Genomic DNA, 17,508 nt, shown 5'->3' on the forward strand with positions numbered 1-17,508 from the left:
ATATATATGTATATATATATATATATATCCTGAAGCTATCACTTGTTATTGTAGCACAGAAAAATAGTTGATGTTTAAAAGAATTATATTAACTAATCAAGAGTGGGATCAATTATGATCCGAAAATAAGAATACTAATGGGAATTCTTATTTAAAACATGGCCAATCAAAATGTGACGTAAACATTTTTAAAAATGTGCTTCCAGAGAATTTCAGATAGTTCTGATTCTCTGTCACCTGAAGAAATATTCTTGCCAGTTGTAAAAATATTCAAGAGGAACATTTCCAATTTGCTCTTTCTAGGTTTATACAAGAGGATAACTTAATAAAATTTGTATGAAGACAACACTTATAGATGCATTGATTAATCATTAGATAAAATTATAGGAATAACTTCTTCTGAAATTTATTTTAAGTAATTTGTTCACACTTTCTCACACTGAATTCAAGAGGCATTTCTTGTAATATTTTAAAAAATCATAAACTTGGAAAAAATTTCGAAGTACAGCACAAAATCTTTTATTTTCCTAAACCACTTGAGAATAAATTGCTGATCTCATGTCCCGTTGTCCCTCAATCCCAAATTTTGTGTTTCCAGCAAAAAAAGGACATTATTTTACAGAATCATGTAACTATCAACATCAGGAAATTAACACTAATAAAATTCTCTAATCTGTAGACAACAGTAAGTTTCTCCCGTTGTCCTAATAATGTCCTTATAGCAAAATGATCTAAGCATTCAGATTCACCCCTTTAGGCTGCAAGAGGTTTTCACTTTCTCCTTGACTTTGAGGACCTTGATGCTTTGCCAATTACAGGCCAGCTCTTTTGTAATGTTCTCCAATTTGGGTTTACCTGATCTTATACATTTCTGGTATTAAAATTGGGACATAATTTTAATTTGTCTCATTGATAATGGCATTCACTTTGATCACTAGATTAACATGAGACCTACCACCCATCTTTCTCCACTGCGAAATTCCTTTATAACTAATTTTTTGTGATGATGTACTTCTAAACTATTTAAATATCCTGTTTCTTATCAAACTTTTGGTTTATTCACTTATTTAATTATATCACCATGGACTCATGCTTTCTTATTTTATCAGTGGGTTGTAATCTATTAAAATCATAGTTATTTTAATATGCAAGTATAACATGGTTCAGCCAGTGGAAACACCTCCAAGAAGGTCTGAGTTATTTATTTTGCCACAAGATGACCTAGACCCACCAAACTTCCCCTGCTCCAGACCTGAAAGCAGTGTTTCTCAAAGAACCCTTGGGTCCATTCTTGTGGAGAATAGTTGCTCCAAAGTCTTATCAGTGGACAGAGCAAGTAGATACATGTGTGTATGTACATAACACATACAAAAACACAAATACACCAATGTTCAGACTGTTTATAAATACACAACTATATTTTTTTATCTATCTTTATCTATTTATATTAAAAACCATGAGTTCACACCAGTAATGTTGAACCCAATCTTCAGGGTTCATCTACTCTTCTCCTTTGCTATATTTACAACCCCTTTTACAACAGTAAGAAAATAACTCCCATTCTCTTTCATATATTTATTTAACCAATTCCTCTGTACGTAGCCAGATTCCCATCTCTGTCATCACCTATTCCTCATCCAAGGACTCGAAAGCCAGTTTGTGTGTCCCCCTTACCCCACTCAGACTCTAACTCTTCATCTTAGCCCGTACCCCACATGAACATCCTCCTCAACTTGCTCAGACAATGACACCCCACCAAGGTCACCCACTCACATGGGTCTCTCCCTTACTCTGCTCAGGTTCTGCCTCACCATGCAGGGTCACCCTTATAGGTAGATGTCCTCCTCACCCTCCTAGCCTTCTAACTGCCAGTTCACACCAGACTCACAGTGACATGAACACCTAACATTATCAACCCCATCTGATTTATTTAGGAATAAAAAGAAAGCAGAAAAACTGTGTTGTATGGTATCGTATACTACATTGAGCCTTTATAAGCATTATTAAAAACCCAAGGACACTTTTTGCAAGTATGGTATTTATTATCAATTAATCAACAAGCATTTATTGAACACCTGCTATGTGCTCAGTGATATGAGAGAAGATGAAAAGTTCCTGTAATTAGATTCCTTATTTTAACGGAATAAAGTTCCTGCAATTCCTTATTTTAAAGGAATGTTTATTTTAAATTCCTTATTTTAAAGGAATATTTATTTTAATTTAATAAGGAATACAATATTTAAATATAAATAAGGAATTTAAATATTAAATTTTTATGTTTATTTAAAATTCCTTATTTTAAAGGAATATTTATTTTAAATTCCTTATTTTAAAGGAATAAAGTTCCTGTAATTAGATTCCTGTAATTAATTTCCTTGAAATTAGATTGTAAATTGAAGAAAAAGTAGAATAGTAAAAGTCCACTATATTTTCTATAGCCATAGAAACATAAATTGAAAGATACATAACTATTATAGTCTCAAATGGTCATAATAGTTTGCTTTGACATAACCTTTCTACACATGATGTCTATGCCTTCCCTTCCTACTTCATTGAAGCTCACCCAGCATCGAGCTTTCTATTAATGATTCAGAATGGATGATGCTAAGTTTCATTCTGTTAAATTACTGGAGCATACACTATCATAATTTTGATATCACTGTCATCAGGGTTAACACATAGTAGCCTCACAGCATAATGTAAAAAAAAAAATCATCAGTTAAAAAAATAAAAGAAGAAAGAAATGTATTGCAGAGTAAAATTTAAAAAGAGTTTGCCATAGGTTAGTCTGACTCAGGAATGCAATTTATATTTTAAACATAATTTTCATAGAGGTCTGCATTTCACTTTAAATGTGTAAAGCATAAAGCGTGCCTTCATATTCTGGATCAGAGTGTGGATGTTATGACTGTGGAGCCATGCAGGACCCTATAGGAGTATTAAAAACCAGAACAAGCACCCATGGGGAGAAGAAAAGACCAAGAGCCAGTGGTAACCCAAGAAGACAACAGTCCTGTTGGGAAGCCCTATAGGAGTGGTGAAAAAAGGAGGTAGTTGCCGTCAGTTGCAACTGTCTCCACAACTGTCATCCTTCTTGATGGCTCAAAGGGAACCAATAATCATTTGTATCTAAAAAAGTGTTAGGCGTGGGTTAGTATTAATGTCATACCTGAACGGTAAATACTGACTAATGTGCACAGCAAGAAATGTCAACTATTGTTAAAATCAGTAATTGCTGTTTTCAGATACTTCTTTTGTCAATATAGAAGCACAGAAATGGTGATGGAAGCAATTATTCATTCCTTTGGTTCAACAAGTATGTTTGAACTTCATTCTTTTGCCTTCTACAAGAGTGATTGAGACTCAGTACTTCTATGTAATGTCATTTACGATCAAGGCACAGCCTTTATTAAGGTACGAAATATTTATTTCTACAACCTAAGAAATAAAAGCTAATTACTGAATGTCTTGGTTGTTCTCTACACTGCAAATGTGGTCCTATATTCCAGGGGCCCGCAACCCGCAGGCCACAGTCTGGTACCAGTCCCTGGCCTGTTAGGAACCAGGTCACACGGCAGGAGGTGAGCAGCAGGTGAATAAGCGAAGCTTCGTCTGTATCTATAGCTGCTCCCCATTGCTCGCATTACCACCAGAGCTCCACCTCCCATCAGATTAGCCGCAGCACTGGATTCTCATAAGGATGTGAACCCTATTGTAAACTGCACATGCAGGGGATCTAGGATGTGTGATCTTTATGATAATCTAATGCCTGATGATCTGAGGTGGAGCTGAGAGGGTGTTGCTAGCCCTGTGGAGTGGCTGAAAATACAGATTAACATTAGCAGAGAGGTTTGACTGCACAGAGACCATAATAAATAAATTGCTTGCAGACTCATCAAAATCCTATCAGTGAGTGGCAAGTGACAATTAAGTTGCATCTGGTGGCAGGCTTTATATGGCAAATCAGTTGATATACTTCAATTGTAAAGCTGCATCCAGTGGCAGGCTTTAAGTCAGAATCTGACACATTTTAGTCCACGCATGGCCCACCCATTATTTTATTTACCACTTCCATCCGCGCCTCATTCCCATACTGCATACTTGTCTCAGTCACGGTTTTGGTAAGCCCACAAGCTAACCCTAGCCAAAACGAGTTAAAAATAAACATCACTGGAGAGCTTCTTTGAAAAGAGGGAAAGACCCAATGATGAGACAGTAGAAGAGTCTAAGACTTCCAATAAAAAGAAAACTGCATTTAAAAGAAAATACCAAAGGTTCCACTTAAATTACAGTTTCATTGCAACAGTTGATTCACATTCTTCAATCCCATTCTGTATAATATGTGGCAATCGGTTATCCAACAAAGCCATGAAACCTTCAAAACTGCTTCACAAACAGATCAAGCACCCTGCATTAAAAGACAAGCTTTGGCCGGGCGCAGTGGCTCACACCTGTAATCTCAGCACTTTGGAAGGCTGAGACGGGCGGATCATAGGTCAAGAGATCGAAACCATCCTGGCCAACAATGTGAAACCTCGTTTCTACTAAAAATACAAAAATTAGCTGAGCGTGGTGGCTCGCACCTGTAGTCCCAGCTACTCGGGAGGCTGAGGCAGGAGAATCACTTGAACCCGGGAGGCGGAAGTTGCAGTGAGCCGAGATTGCGCCACTGCACTCCAGCCAGGCAACAGAGCAAGACTCCATCTAAATAAATAAATAAAATAAAATAAAGACAAGCCTTTGGAATTTCTAAAATAAATAAATAAATAAAACAATGTGAACATGAAGAACAGACACAATTATTGAAGGCAACCACTTCATTAAATGTGTCTGCACAGAGAGTATCATTCTTAGTGGCTAACTGCACTGCTAAAGCTAAGAAGCCCTTTACTGTTGGTGAAGAGTTGATCCCGTCTGCTGCTAAGGACATTTGTCGTCAACTTTTAGGAGATGCTTCAGTCTGCAGTTCAAAAGGTGGCACATGTTTCTCTTTCAGCTAGCACCACAACTAGATGAATTGATAAAATAGCAGAGGATACTGAGGCACAATTGTTACAGAGGATTAATGAGTCACCATAGTGCGCAATCCAGGTTGACGAGTATTAGATTAGGCTGACTCAGGAATGCAATTTATATTTTAAACATAATTTAAAATGTTGAAAACAAGGCAACAATGCTTGCTTCTGTACAATACATTTTTCAGGTGGATGTGCACAGAGATATGTAATGTGCACTTTTGTTGCCAACCAACACCACAGCTGCAAAATTATTCAAGTATCTGAATTATTACATATCAGAAAAACTGAATTGGTTGTTTTGTATCAGTACATGCATGGACAGAGCAGCTGCCATGACTGGACAGCTTTCTGTCCAGATCAAAGACTAGCTGGGTCAAAGAAGTCACTGTGAGTCTATGCACTGTGTCATTCATAAGGAAATGCTGGCTAGCCGAAAACGTCATGTGAAGTTAACAATGTTTTGCAGAATGTGATTAAAATTATCAACCACATTAAGGTACATGCCCTTCACTCATGTCTGTTCTTGAAGCTCTGTGAGTAGATGGACACAGCACACATGTCTTCTCTCATACACAGAAGTTAGACGACTTTCTAAAGATAGATCACTGGCCAGAGTTTTTCAGTTATGAAGGCTGATATTTCTTTTAGAAAAACATTCACCACTGGCAGCACATTTCAGTGACACAGATGAATCTCAAAACTTGCTTGTGTGACATATTCAACCTCCTCAACAAACTCCATTTGTCACTTAAGGGGAGAAGGACAGCTGTGTTCAAGTTGGTAGATAAAGCAGTTGCATTCAAAGCCAAACTGAAATTATGGGGTCGAGGAGTGAACATTGGGATTGTTTGACATGTTTCAAACATTAGCAGAGATTTTGAAAGTGAAATGGTTTGGCTCTGTGTCCCCACCCAAATCTCATCTTGAATTGTACTCCCAGAATGCCCATGTGTTGTGGCAGCAACCCAGTGGGAGGTAATTTGAATCATGGGAGTGGTTTCCACCATACTGTTCTCATGGTAGTGAATAAGACTCATGAGATCTGATGGTTTTATCAGGGGTTTCTGCTTTTGCATCTTCCTCATTTTCTCTTGCTGCCACCGTTTAAGAAGTGCCTTTCACCTTCCACCATGATTCTGAGGCCTCCCCAGGCATGTGGAACTGTAAGTTCAATTAAACCTCTTTGGCCGGGCGCAGTGGCTCACGCTTGTAATCCCAGCACTTTGGGAGGCTGAGGAGGGCGGATCACGAGGTCAGGAGATCGAGACCACGGTGAAACCCCGTCTCTACTAAAAAATACAAAAAAATTAGCCGGGCGCGGTGGCAGGCGCCTGTAGTCCCAGCTACTCGGAGAGGCTGAGGCAGGAGAATGGCGTGAACCCGGGAGGCGGAGCTTGCAGTGAGCCGAGATCACGCCACTGCACTCCAGCCTGGGTGACAGAGCGAGACTCTGTCTCAAAAAAAAAAAAAAAAACCTCTTTTTCCTAGCCTCAGGTATGTCTTTGTCAGCAGTGTGAAAACTGACTAATACAATAAATTGGTATCAGTAAAGTGGGGCGTTGCTGAAAACATACCCAAAAATGTGGAAGCGACTTTGTAACTGGGTAACAGGCAGAGAGGCAGAGGTTAGAACAATTTGGATTGGAGTGTTCAGAAGAAGACAGGAAAATGTGGGACAGATTGGGACCTCCTAGAGATTTGTTGAATGGTTTTGACAAAATTGCTGATAGTGATATGAACAATAAGGGTCAGGAACTTGTTGGGAACTGGAGCAAAGGTGACTCTTGTTATATTTTAGCAATAGACTGGTGGCATTTTGTCCCTTCCCTAGAGATTTATGGAACTTTGAACTTGAGAGAGATGATTTAGGGTATCTGGCAAAAGAAATTCCTAAGTAGCAAGGACACAAGAGGTGACTTTGGTGCTGTTAAAAGCATTCCATTTGAAAAGAGAAACATAGCATAAAAGTAATACAGAAAGAGACTGAGTTGGGGCCTTCTTTCTCCCAGCTGCTGCATGATCGCCTATCTCAGCTTTCAAAAGAGTTTGAGCATTATTTCCTAACCACAAAAGACTCCCTAATTGGCAAGGATTGGATCCTTGGCCTATTTATGAATATGCCAGGGAAGTTGACTTTATCTGTGCTAGAAGAGGATCAACTGCTTGAGATCACAAATGAAAGTGGCCTTAAAGGTGTGTTTGAGACAGTGTGTTTAATACATTCTGGATTAAAGTCAAGGTGGAATATCCTGAGATTGCCAAAAAGCACTGAAAAGCCTGCTCCCATTTCCAACATCCTATCTTTGTGAAGCAGGGTTTTCTGCAGTGACAGCAATCAAAATGAGATTATAAGTAGCCTGGACATAAGCAACACACTTTGGGTGTCACTGTGTCCTGTCGGCCCCAGATGGGACTGTCTAGTTGCAGGAAGACATGCTCAGGATTCCCACTGATCCTACATTAAGGTGAGTTGTATAATTATTTCATTATATGTTACAATGTAAAAATAATAGAAATAAAGTGCACAACAAATTAAGTGGGCTTGAATCATCCTGAAACCACCCCGATCCATGAAAAAACTGTCTTACACGAAACCAGTCCCTAGTGCCAAAAAGGTTGGGAACCACTGCTATATTCATTAAATGAGACATTTGTGAGTGGCTGTCCAGGTTCTACCCTTTCCCCTAAACCCTCTTCAGCAGTAAACTTCTAAAACTCTCTGTCCCTTTTGCTGCTCTTGGTTCAATTAGGGTGGATACTGACCTAAGCTGGATTAATCAGATCCTCCCTCCTATGAGGTTACAGTCAAGATTCAGTGACTCCACTCACTTACCTAATGACATTTAACTTTTAAGGACATCTAAATTTGAGGACCGCGGAGTCATGCCTCATGGTGATATATCTAGTCCTTGCACAAAGAAGCAGAGAAAAGCGTCTGCCAACTAAACATAAGGTGAAGCAGACAGGCCAAGAGAAGAAGAGGGACCCCTGTCTCTGACCTTTCCACCTGGATCCATCATCTGCCTTTCAGTTCAATGGAACTCCACTGGTTCTTCGTAAATAACCCCTACTTTCATCCTGCTTTTACTTAAGCTAGTTAGGGTAGGATAAAGTTGAAGAAACCTTTGTTTGGGGATGGTGTATCTGTCAGCTGCTTGTAAGCTACACCTCTTAGTAACCCTTGGTTCTTACTGGTGGCAATCTTTGCCTGGAAATATTACTGAAATTTTTATACACCTGGAGGTGGCTGCCAATGGATTGCTTAGCTCCCAAGGATCATGAACTTATTGTTTAATGTCTCCTTTCCACTCAAATTTGATGCTATCAGCCCTGCAGCAGGTAATCAGGTAGAAGAGGTCCTAGATTGGAAAGTTGTATCAACAGTTCAGAATATCTCTGCTTGACATATTTAGTAGAAATCTCAATATTTGTTTTCTATACAGATCTTGAAAAATCCAACTTATCCTATTAATGCTTATGAAATATGCTAATCAATCATCTAGTGCCTCAGCAACCTCTAGTTTATCTACATCAGAGACGCTGTATGCAAAGGTTTTCAATGTTCCCATATAGTAAATGTGCAAAAGATTGCCTTAGTTAAGCTAAGCTTTCTAGCCAAATTTTCCCCTGCCCATTTTTTGTTATTCAGGCCTTTTGTCTCATGTTACTTTTCAAGTCAGTTGATTGATGTTGTTTTTAAATTTTCTATTGTATCTGTGCCACTTATAGTGAATATACTCAAATTCCTCTTGAGTAGAATAATCAAAACATAACAGTGAAGTCCACCATGAAAGCAGAAAAATATTGTCAGGCTCATCCACTTCACTGATATTTCAGCCAAAAATGTTGAGGCACCATAAGCTGAAACGTCACTAAAACCAGAGGCTTATAGACTCTACCATGTGCTCCATGTACCTGGACCTATTTCAGGGTCTTTCAATCAAGTTTACAATTACTGAGCATTCACTCTTTATGTAAGAAATTGAAGTAAAGAAAAAACATTCCCTGCACTTGAGTAATTTACAGTCATTGGGAAATACAGGCATAAAGTCAGGTAGCAAGAATATAAGAACAAAATAAGCTCTAGGAACATAAGCACATTTTTAAGATAAAATAAAGGATAAGTAGCGGTGTCTTAGAGAAAAAATAAGGAAATGTTACTCGAATTTGGCCAGGAAGGATGAATAGGTTGAAAATTTCAAAAGGACATCAGGAATCTCCAGCAAAAGGAACAACATGAGCAAAGAGGTGGGTGCATGTGACAGTTAATAGTGAGTGTCAAGTTGATTGGATTGAAGAATACAAAGCATTAATCCTGGTGTGTCTGTGAGGGTGTTGCCAAGGGAGATTAACATTTGAGTCAGTGGGCTGGGAAAGCAGACCCACCCTTCATCTGCGTGGGCACAATCTAATCAGCTGCCAGCATGGCTAGAATATAAGCAGGCAGAAAAATTTGAAAAGAAAAACTGGTCTAACCTCCTAGGCTACATCTTTCTCCCATCTTCCTGCCCTCAAACATCAGACTCCAAGTTCCTCAGTTTTGGAATTTGGACTGGCTCTCCTTGCTCCTAAGCCTGCAGATGGCCTATTGTGGGACCTTGTGTTCATATCAGTTAATACTTAATAAGCTCCTATATATATATAAATTTATTTATATATATAAAAATATATATATTCCAATGGAATATATATATATCCAATGGAATATATATATTTATACGTGTATATATAAATAAATTTATATATAAATATATGATATATAAAAATATATATCATATATAAATATATATAAGATATATAAATATATATAATATGTATATACATTCCATTAGTTCTGTCCCTCTAGAGAACCCTGACTAATACAGATTTTGGTACCGGAAGTGGTTCTAGGGAAACAGAATATTAAGGATGGAGTTCTTTCATTGATTTGGGGATTTCTGGAGTTGGCTGCTTAATATGATTAGGCTCAAAAATGCTAAGGACTTTACTCATAATAATATGGAGAACGCTGATAGCCCTTGGCCTGAACTGTTTAGAGAGTTACGCAAAATAAATGCATTTAACCACTCCTGATTAATCACTCGTGAGAGGCAAAGAGTTTAGTGACTCTATACATAATAACTTTGACCATATGTGAAGAAACAAGGAACATAAGGAAGCTGGTTGGTTACTCCTAAGTTCAGTGGACAAAGTGATGAAAGAAAATGATGGACTCAGGGATTCTATCTCCCAGCTTCAGAAGCAGATACTGATCCTCAAATCTGCTAAGATTGCCCTGAGTGAGAGTCTTATCTCCTATATAGAAAGAGCTGAAATTGTGAAAAAACAGACACAAGCTCTAATCATGCAAGTGGCTGACCTGCAAGGAAAGGTGCATGCACAGCTTAACCAGGTGTGTACTGTTAAAGTGAGGGCATTGATTGGAAAAGAATGGGACCCTGCAACTTGGAATGGGGATGTGTGGGATGACCCTGATGAAGTTGGGGAGACTGAGTTTGTAAACTCTGATGAAGCTTTCTTGCCAGAAGAAACAGTTTTCCCAACAGTAGTGGCAACAGCCCCTCCCTGACCCATGCTGCCATCCACCTTTCCATCTTTGTCTGAGGAGATAAACCCTGTGTTGCCTGAGGCAACAGTGATGGTCACCCCTGAGGCAGTTGCCAGGCAAGATAATGCTGATTCTCCTCAAGAGCCACCCCAACACCCCTGTTTGCTTCTAGACCTATAATTAAAGTCCTGGCAGATCGCTAGAGGTGACGTTGACAGTATGACCCACGAGGAGGTGCACTACACTCAAAAAGAACTCCTTGAGTTTTCTAATTTATATAAACAGAAATCTGGAGAACAGGCATGGGATGGATATTAAGGGTGTGGGATAATGGTGGAAGGAACAAAGAGTTGGATCAGGCTGAATTTATTGATTTGGGCCCACTGAGTAGGGACTCTACATTTAATGTTCCAGCTTGGGGAATTAAAAAAGGTTCCAATAGTTTATTTGCTTGGTTTGTTGAAATATGGATTAAAAGATGGCCCACTGTGAGTGAGCTGGAAATGCCTGATCTCCCTTGGTTTAATGTAGAGGAAGGGATCCAAAGGCTTAGGAAGATTGGATGGTAGAGTGAGTTCGTCACTTTAGATCTACTCATCGGAGCTGGGAGGGTCCAGAAGATATACCCTTGACCAGTGCCTTACAAAATACATTTGTGAAGGCAGCACCTGCATCTTTGAGGAGCCCTGTAATTGCTCTTCTCTGTATGTCAGATTTAACAGTGGGAACCGCAGTCACTCAGCTACAAAATTTAAATAAAATGGGAATAATTGAATCCCAAGGTGGCAGGATCCAAGTGGCAGCATTCAACCATGAAAGGCAAGGTGGGCATAGCTGCCATAAGGAACAGCAGAGACAAAGTGGCAATCAGAATAGTTTGACACACGTAGAGCTCTGGCACTGGCTAATTCATCATAGTGTTCCTAGAAGTGAAATTGGTAAGAAGCCTACTGCATTCCTACTTAATTTATACAAGCAGAGAACTTCTAGGTCAAATGAACAAAATACTAATTTAAATTATAAAAACAGAGAATCACGGCCCCTCAATCAATTTCCAGACTTGAGCCAGTTTAAAGACCCAGAACCCCTTGAATGAAGAAAAGGCTGGGTCCCCTTGAGGAAGGACCCCACTACATTACCATCAATTTATGTAGTGAATCTTTCTCCCATCTTTCCCCAAGAAGACCTCCGGCTTTTTACCAGGATAACTGTGCATTGAGGAAAGGGAAATGATCAGACATTTTAGGGACTACTGGACACTGGCTCTGAGCTGATGTTGATTCTAAGGCACCCAAAACATCACTGTGGTCCTCCAGTTAAAGTAGGAGCTTATGGAAGTTAGGTAATTCAAGGAGTTTTAGCTCATGTCCAACATACAGTGGGTCCAGTGGGTCCCTGGACTAATCCTGTGGTAATTTCCCCAGTGCCAGAATGCATAATTGGCATAGACATAATTAGCAGCTGGCAGAACCTCCACATTGGCTCCCTACCTGGTAGGGTGAGAGCTGTTATGGTGGGAAACGACAAATGGAAGCCATTAGAGCTGCCTCTACCTAGAAAAATAGTACTTCAAAAACAATATCACATCCCTAAAGGGACTGCAGAGATTAGTGCTACCATCAAGGGCTTGAAAGACACAGGGGTGATGATGCCCACCACATCCCCATTCAACTCTCCCATATAGCCTGTGAGGAAAACAGATGGATCTTGGGAGAATGACAGTGAATTATTGCGAGCTTAAACAAATGGTGACTCCAATTGCAGCTCCTGTACCAGATGTGTTTTCATTGCTTGAGCAAATTAACACATCTCCTGGTACCTGGCATATAGCTGTCGGCTTGACATATGCCTTTTTCTCCATTCCTATCCATAAGGTCCACCAGAAGCAATTTGCCTTCAGCTGGCACAGCCAGCAATAAACCTTTACTGTTCTACCCCAGGGGTATATCAAGTCTCTGGCTTTGTGTCATAATCTTACTTGAAGAGACCTTGATCACTTTTTCTTCCACAAGGTATCACACTGGTTCATTAGATTGATGACATTATGTTGACTGGATCCAGGCAGCAAGAAGTAGCAAACACACTGGACTTATTGGTGAGATATTTGCATGCCAGAGGATGGGAAATAAATCCAACTAAAATTCAGGGACCTTCTACCTCAGTAAAATTTCTAGGGGTCCAGTGGTGTGGGGCCTGTCGAGATATTCCTTCTAACATGAAGAATGAATTGCTGCATTTTACCCCTCCTATAACCAAGAAAGAGGCACAATGCCTAGTGGGCCAATAGGCCTAGTGGGCCTATTTGGATTTTAGAGGCAACACATTCCTCATTTGGGTGTGTCTCTCCAGCCCATTTATCTAGTGACTCAAAAGGTTACCAGTTTTGAGTGGGGTCCAGAACTGCTGTGCAAGCTGCTCTGCCACTTGGGCCATACGACCCAACAGATCCAATGGTGCTTGAGGTGTTAATGGCAGATAGGGATGCTATCTGGAGACTTGGTAGGCCCCACAGGTGAATCACAGCAGAGGCCTCTAGGATTTTGGAGCAATGCCTTGCCATCTTCAGAAGATAAGTACTTTGCTCTTGAGAGACAGCTCTTGGCCCATTACCAGGCTTTGGTGGAAACTGAATGTTTGACTATGGGTCATCAAGTCACCACGCGACCTGAACTGTCTACCATGAACTGGGTGCTGTCTGATCCATCTAGCCATAAAGTGGTCCTGCACAGCAGCATTCCATCATCAGATGGAAGTGGCACACACGTGACCAGGCTCAAGCAGATCCTGAGGGCACAAGTTACATGAGGAAGTGGCTCAAATGCCCATGGTCTCCACTCCTGCCATGCTGCCTTCTTTCCCCAAGCCTGCACTCATTGCCTCATGGGGAGTTCCCTATGGTCAATTCACAGAGGAAGAGAAGACTCGGGCCTGGTTCACAGATGGCTTTGTACAATATGCAGGCACCAACAAAAAGTGGACAGCTGCAGCACTACAGCCCCTTTCTAGGACATCCCTGAAGGACAGCGGTGAAGGGAAATTTTCCCAGTGGGCAGAATTTCGAGCAGTGCACCTGGTTGTACACTTTGCATGGAAGGAGAAATGGCCAGATGTGTGATTATATACTGATTAATAGGCTGTGGCCAATGGTTTGGCTGGATGGTCAGAGACTTGGAAGAAGCATGATTGGAAAACTGGTGACAAAGAAATTTGGGGAAGAGGTATGTGGATGAACCTCTCTGAGTGGTCAAAAACTGTGAAGATATTTGTATCCCATGTGAGTGCTTACCAACACACGACCTCAGCAGAGAAGGATTTTAATAATCAAGTGGATAGGACGACCCGTTCTGTGGATACCATTCAGCCTCTTTCCCCAGCCACCCCTGTCATTGGCCAATGGGCCCATAAACAAAGTGGCTATGGTGGCAGGGATGAATATTACACATGGGCTCAGCAACATGGACTTCCACTCACCAAGGCTGACCTGGCTACGGCCACTGCTGAGTGCCCAATTTGCCAGCAGCAGAGACCAACACTCAGCCCTCAATATGGCACAATTCCTCAGGGTGATCAGCCAGCAACCTGGTGGCAGGCTGATTATATTGGACTTCTCCATCATAGAAAGGGCAGGGGTTTGTCCTCACTTGAATAGGCACTCCAGATATGGGTTTGCCTGTCCTTCAGACAATACTTCTGCCAAGACTATCATCCGTGGACTCACGGAATACTATATCCACCATCAGGGTATTCCACACAGCATTGCCTCTGACCAAAGCACTCACTTTACGGTTAAAGAAGTGTGGCAGTGGGCTCATGCTCATGGAATTCACTGGTCTTACCATGTTCCCCATCATCCTGAAGCAGCTGGATTGATAGAACGGTGGAATGGCCTTTTGAAGTCACAATTACAAGGCCAATTAGGTGACCATACATTGAAGGGCTGGGGCAAAGCTCTCCAGAAGACTGTGTAGGCTCTGAATCAGTGTCCAATATATGGTACTGTTTCTCCCATAGCCAGGATTCATGGGTCCAGGAATCAAGGGGTGGAAGTGGAGGCAGCACCACTCACAATCACCCCTAGTGATCCACTAGCAAAATTTTTGCTTCCTGTTCCTGTGACATTACGTTCTGCTGGCCTAGAGGTCTTAGTTCCAGAGGGAGAAACACTTCCACTGGGAGTGTTTCCAGTAGAACAATGATTCCATTAGACTGGAAGTTAAGATTGTCACCTGGACACTTTAGGTTCCTCTTACCTTTAAGTCAACAGACTAAGAAGGGAGTGACAGTGTTGGCTGGGTTGATTGACCCAGACTATCAAGAAGAAATCAGTCTACTACTCCACAACAGAGGTAAGGAAGAGTATGCATGGAATACAGGAGATCCATTAGGGCATCTCTTAGTATTACCATGCCCTGTATTTAAGGTCAGTGGGAAAGTGCAACAGCCCAATCCAGGCAGGACCCCAAATGACCAAGACCCTTTAGGAATGAAGGTTTGGGTCACTCAACCAGGAAAAAAAACACGACCTTCTGAGGTGCTTGCTGAAGGCAAAGGGAATACAGAATGAGTAGTAGAAGAAGGTAGTCATCAATACCAGCTACAACCACATGACCAGCTGCAGAAATGAGGACTGTAATTGTCGTATTTTCTTCTTTTGTTAAAAACATGTTTGTGCTTGTATTCACTTGTACTAAGAAAATATCTTCATTTTATTTCATTGCTCCTTTATCATGTGACATAAAATTTTATTGACTTCACATCAGCATTTAAGTATTGCTAACTTTATGTAATCGTATTTGTGCTGGGGATTGCTGTGTTTCTGGTTGTATGAAGGATAGTTGTGTTATGTTAGGTGTAATTATGACCTTATTATTGTGTTTATTTGAAGATTATGTACGATCTCAGGAGATGTGTGTGGGATCAAGTTGACAAGGGGTGGACTTGTGATGGTTAATACGGAATGTCAACTTGATTGGGTTGAAGAACACAAAGCATTGATCCTTGGTGTGTCTGTGAGGGTGTTGCTAAAGGAGATTTACATTTGAGTCAGTGGGTTGGGAAAGGCAGACCCACCCTTCATCTAGGTGGGCACAATCTAACCAGCTGCCGGTGTAGCTGGAATATAAGTAGGCAGAAAAATATGAATAGAGAGTCTGCCCTAGCCTCCCAACCTACATCTTTCTCCAAAGCTGGATGCTTCCTGCCCTCAAACATTGGACTCCAAGTTCTTTAGTTTTGGAACTTGGACTGGCTCTCCTTGCTCCTCAGCCTGCAGATGGTCTATTGTGGGACCTTGTGATCATGTGAGTTAATAATGAATAAACTTTATATATATATATGTTTATATATATATATAAAAGAATATGTATTCCATTATTTCTGTTCCTCTGGAGACCCTTGACTAATACAATGCATAAAGGTTCATCTTTTGTTTGAAAGACAGTGAAAAGCCAATTAGGAAAATCTTGACTTCTTAGAATTTGTTAGAAGATTGATCTATTTGGAAAGCCATGTAAGGGATTCCTGACTTAAGACATATCAGATAGCTGAAGTAGGAGGATCACTTGAGCCCAGGAGCTTGAGACCAGCCTAGAAGACATAGTGAGCATCAGTCTCAAAAAAAAAAAAAAAAACACACACACACACACACACATATACACACACACACACACACACATATATATACACACATATACATATTAGATAATAAACACTTTACTCATGACTGGTGGAGCCAAGATGGCCGAATAGGAACAGCTCCGGTCTCCAGCTCCCAGCCCCAGCGACACAGAAGACGGATGATTTCTGCATTTCTGCTTGAGGTACCGGTTTCATCTCACTAGGGAGTGCCTAACAGTGGGTGCAGGACAGTCGGTGAAGCGCACTGTGCGCGAGCCGAAGCAGGGCGAGGCATTGCCTCACTCGGGAAGCGCAAGGGGTCAGGAAGTTCCCTTTCCTAGTCAAAGAAAGGGGAAACAGACGGCACCTGGAATATCGGGTCAGTCCCACCCCAATACTGCGCTTTTCCAACGGGCCTGGAAAACGGCACACTAGGAGATTGTGTCCCACACCTGGCTCGGAGGGTCCTGTGCCCACGGAGTCTCGCTGATTGCTAGCACAGCAGTCTGAGATCAAGCTGCAAGGCGGCAGCGAGGCTGGGGGAGGGGCGCCCGCCATTGCCCAGGCTTGCTTAGGTAAACAAAGCAGCCAGGAAGCTCGAACTGGGTGGAGCCCACCACAGCTCAAGGAGGCCTGCCTGCCTCTATAGGCTCCACCTCTGGGGGCAGGGCACAGACAAACAAAAACTCAGCAAGAACCTCCACAGACTTAAAGGTCCCTGTCTGACTGACAGCTTTGAACAGAGTAGTGGTTCTCCCAGCACGCAGCTGGAGATCTGAGAACGGACAGACTGCCTCCTAAAGTGGGTCCCTCACCCCTGAGCAGCCTAACTGGGAGGCACCCCCCCAGTAGGGACAGACTGACACCTCATTCAACCGGGTACTCCTCTGAGACAAAACTTTCAGACGAACTATCAGACAGCTGAATTTGTGGTCTCACGAAAATCCGCTGTTCTGTAGCCACCGCTGCTGACACCCAGCCAAACAGGGTCTGGAGTGGACCTCTAGTAAACTCCAACAGACCTGCAGCTGAGGGTCCTGTCTGGTAGAAGGAAAACTAACAAACAGAAAGGACATCCACACCAAAAACCCATCTGTACATCTCCATCATCAAAGACCAAAAGTAGATAAAACCACAAAGATGGGGAAAAAACAGAACAAAAAAACTGGAAACTCTAAAAAACAGAGCACCTCTCCTCCTCCAAAGGAACGCAGTTCCTCACCAGCAACGGAACAAAGCTGGATGGAGGATGACTTTGATGAGTTGAGAGAAGAAGGCTTCAGACAATCAAACTACTCTGAACTACGAGAGGAAATTCAAAACAAT

At 41.4% G+C, this 17,508-nt stretch overlaps 1 pseudogene; it reads left to right on the top strand.

The window, feature by feature from the left end:
- The first annotated feature begins 1,158 nt into the window (after window positions 1-1,158).
- LOC131382329 (uncharacterized) lies at window positions 1,159-15,199 on the top strand (annotated as a pseudogene).
- Window positions 15,200-17,508: the final 2,309 nt, after the last annotated feature.

The sequence above is a fragment of the Hylobates moloch genome, unplaced genomic scaffold (assembly GCF_009828535.3).
Source record: "Hylobates moloch isolate HMO894 unplaced genomic scaffold, HMol_V3 SCAFFOLD_22, whole genome shotgun sequence".
NCBI lineage: Eukaryota > Metazoa > Chordata > Mammalia > Primates > Hylobatidae > Hylobates > Hylobates moloch.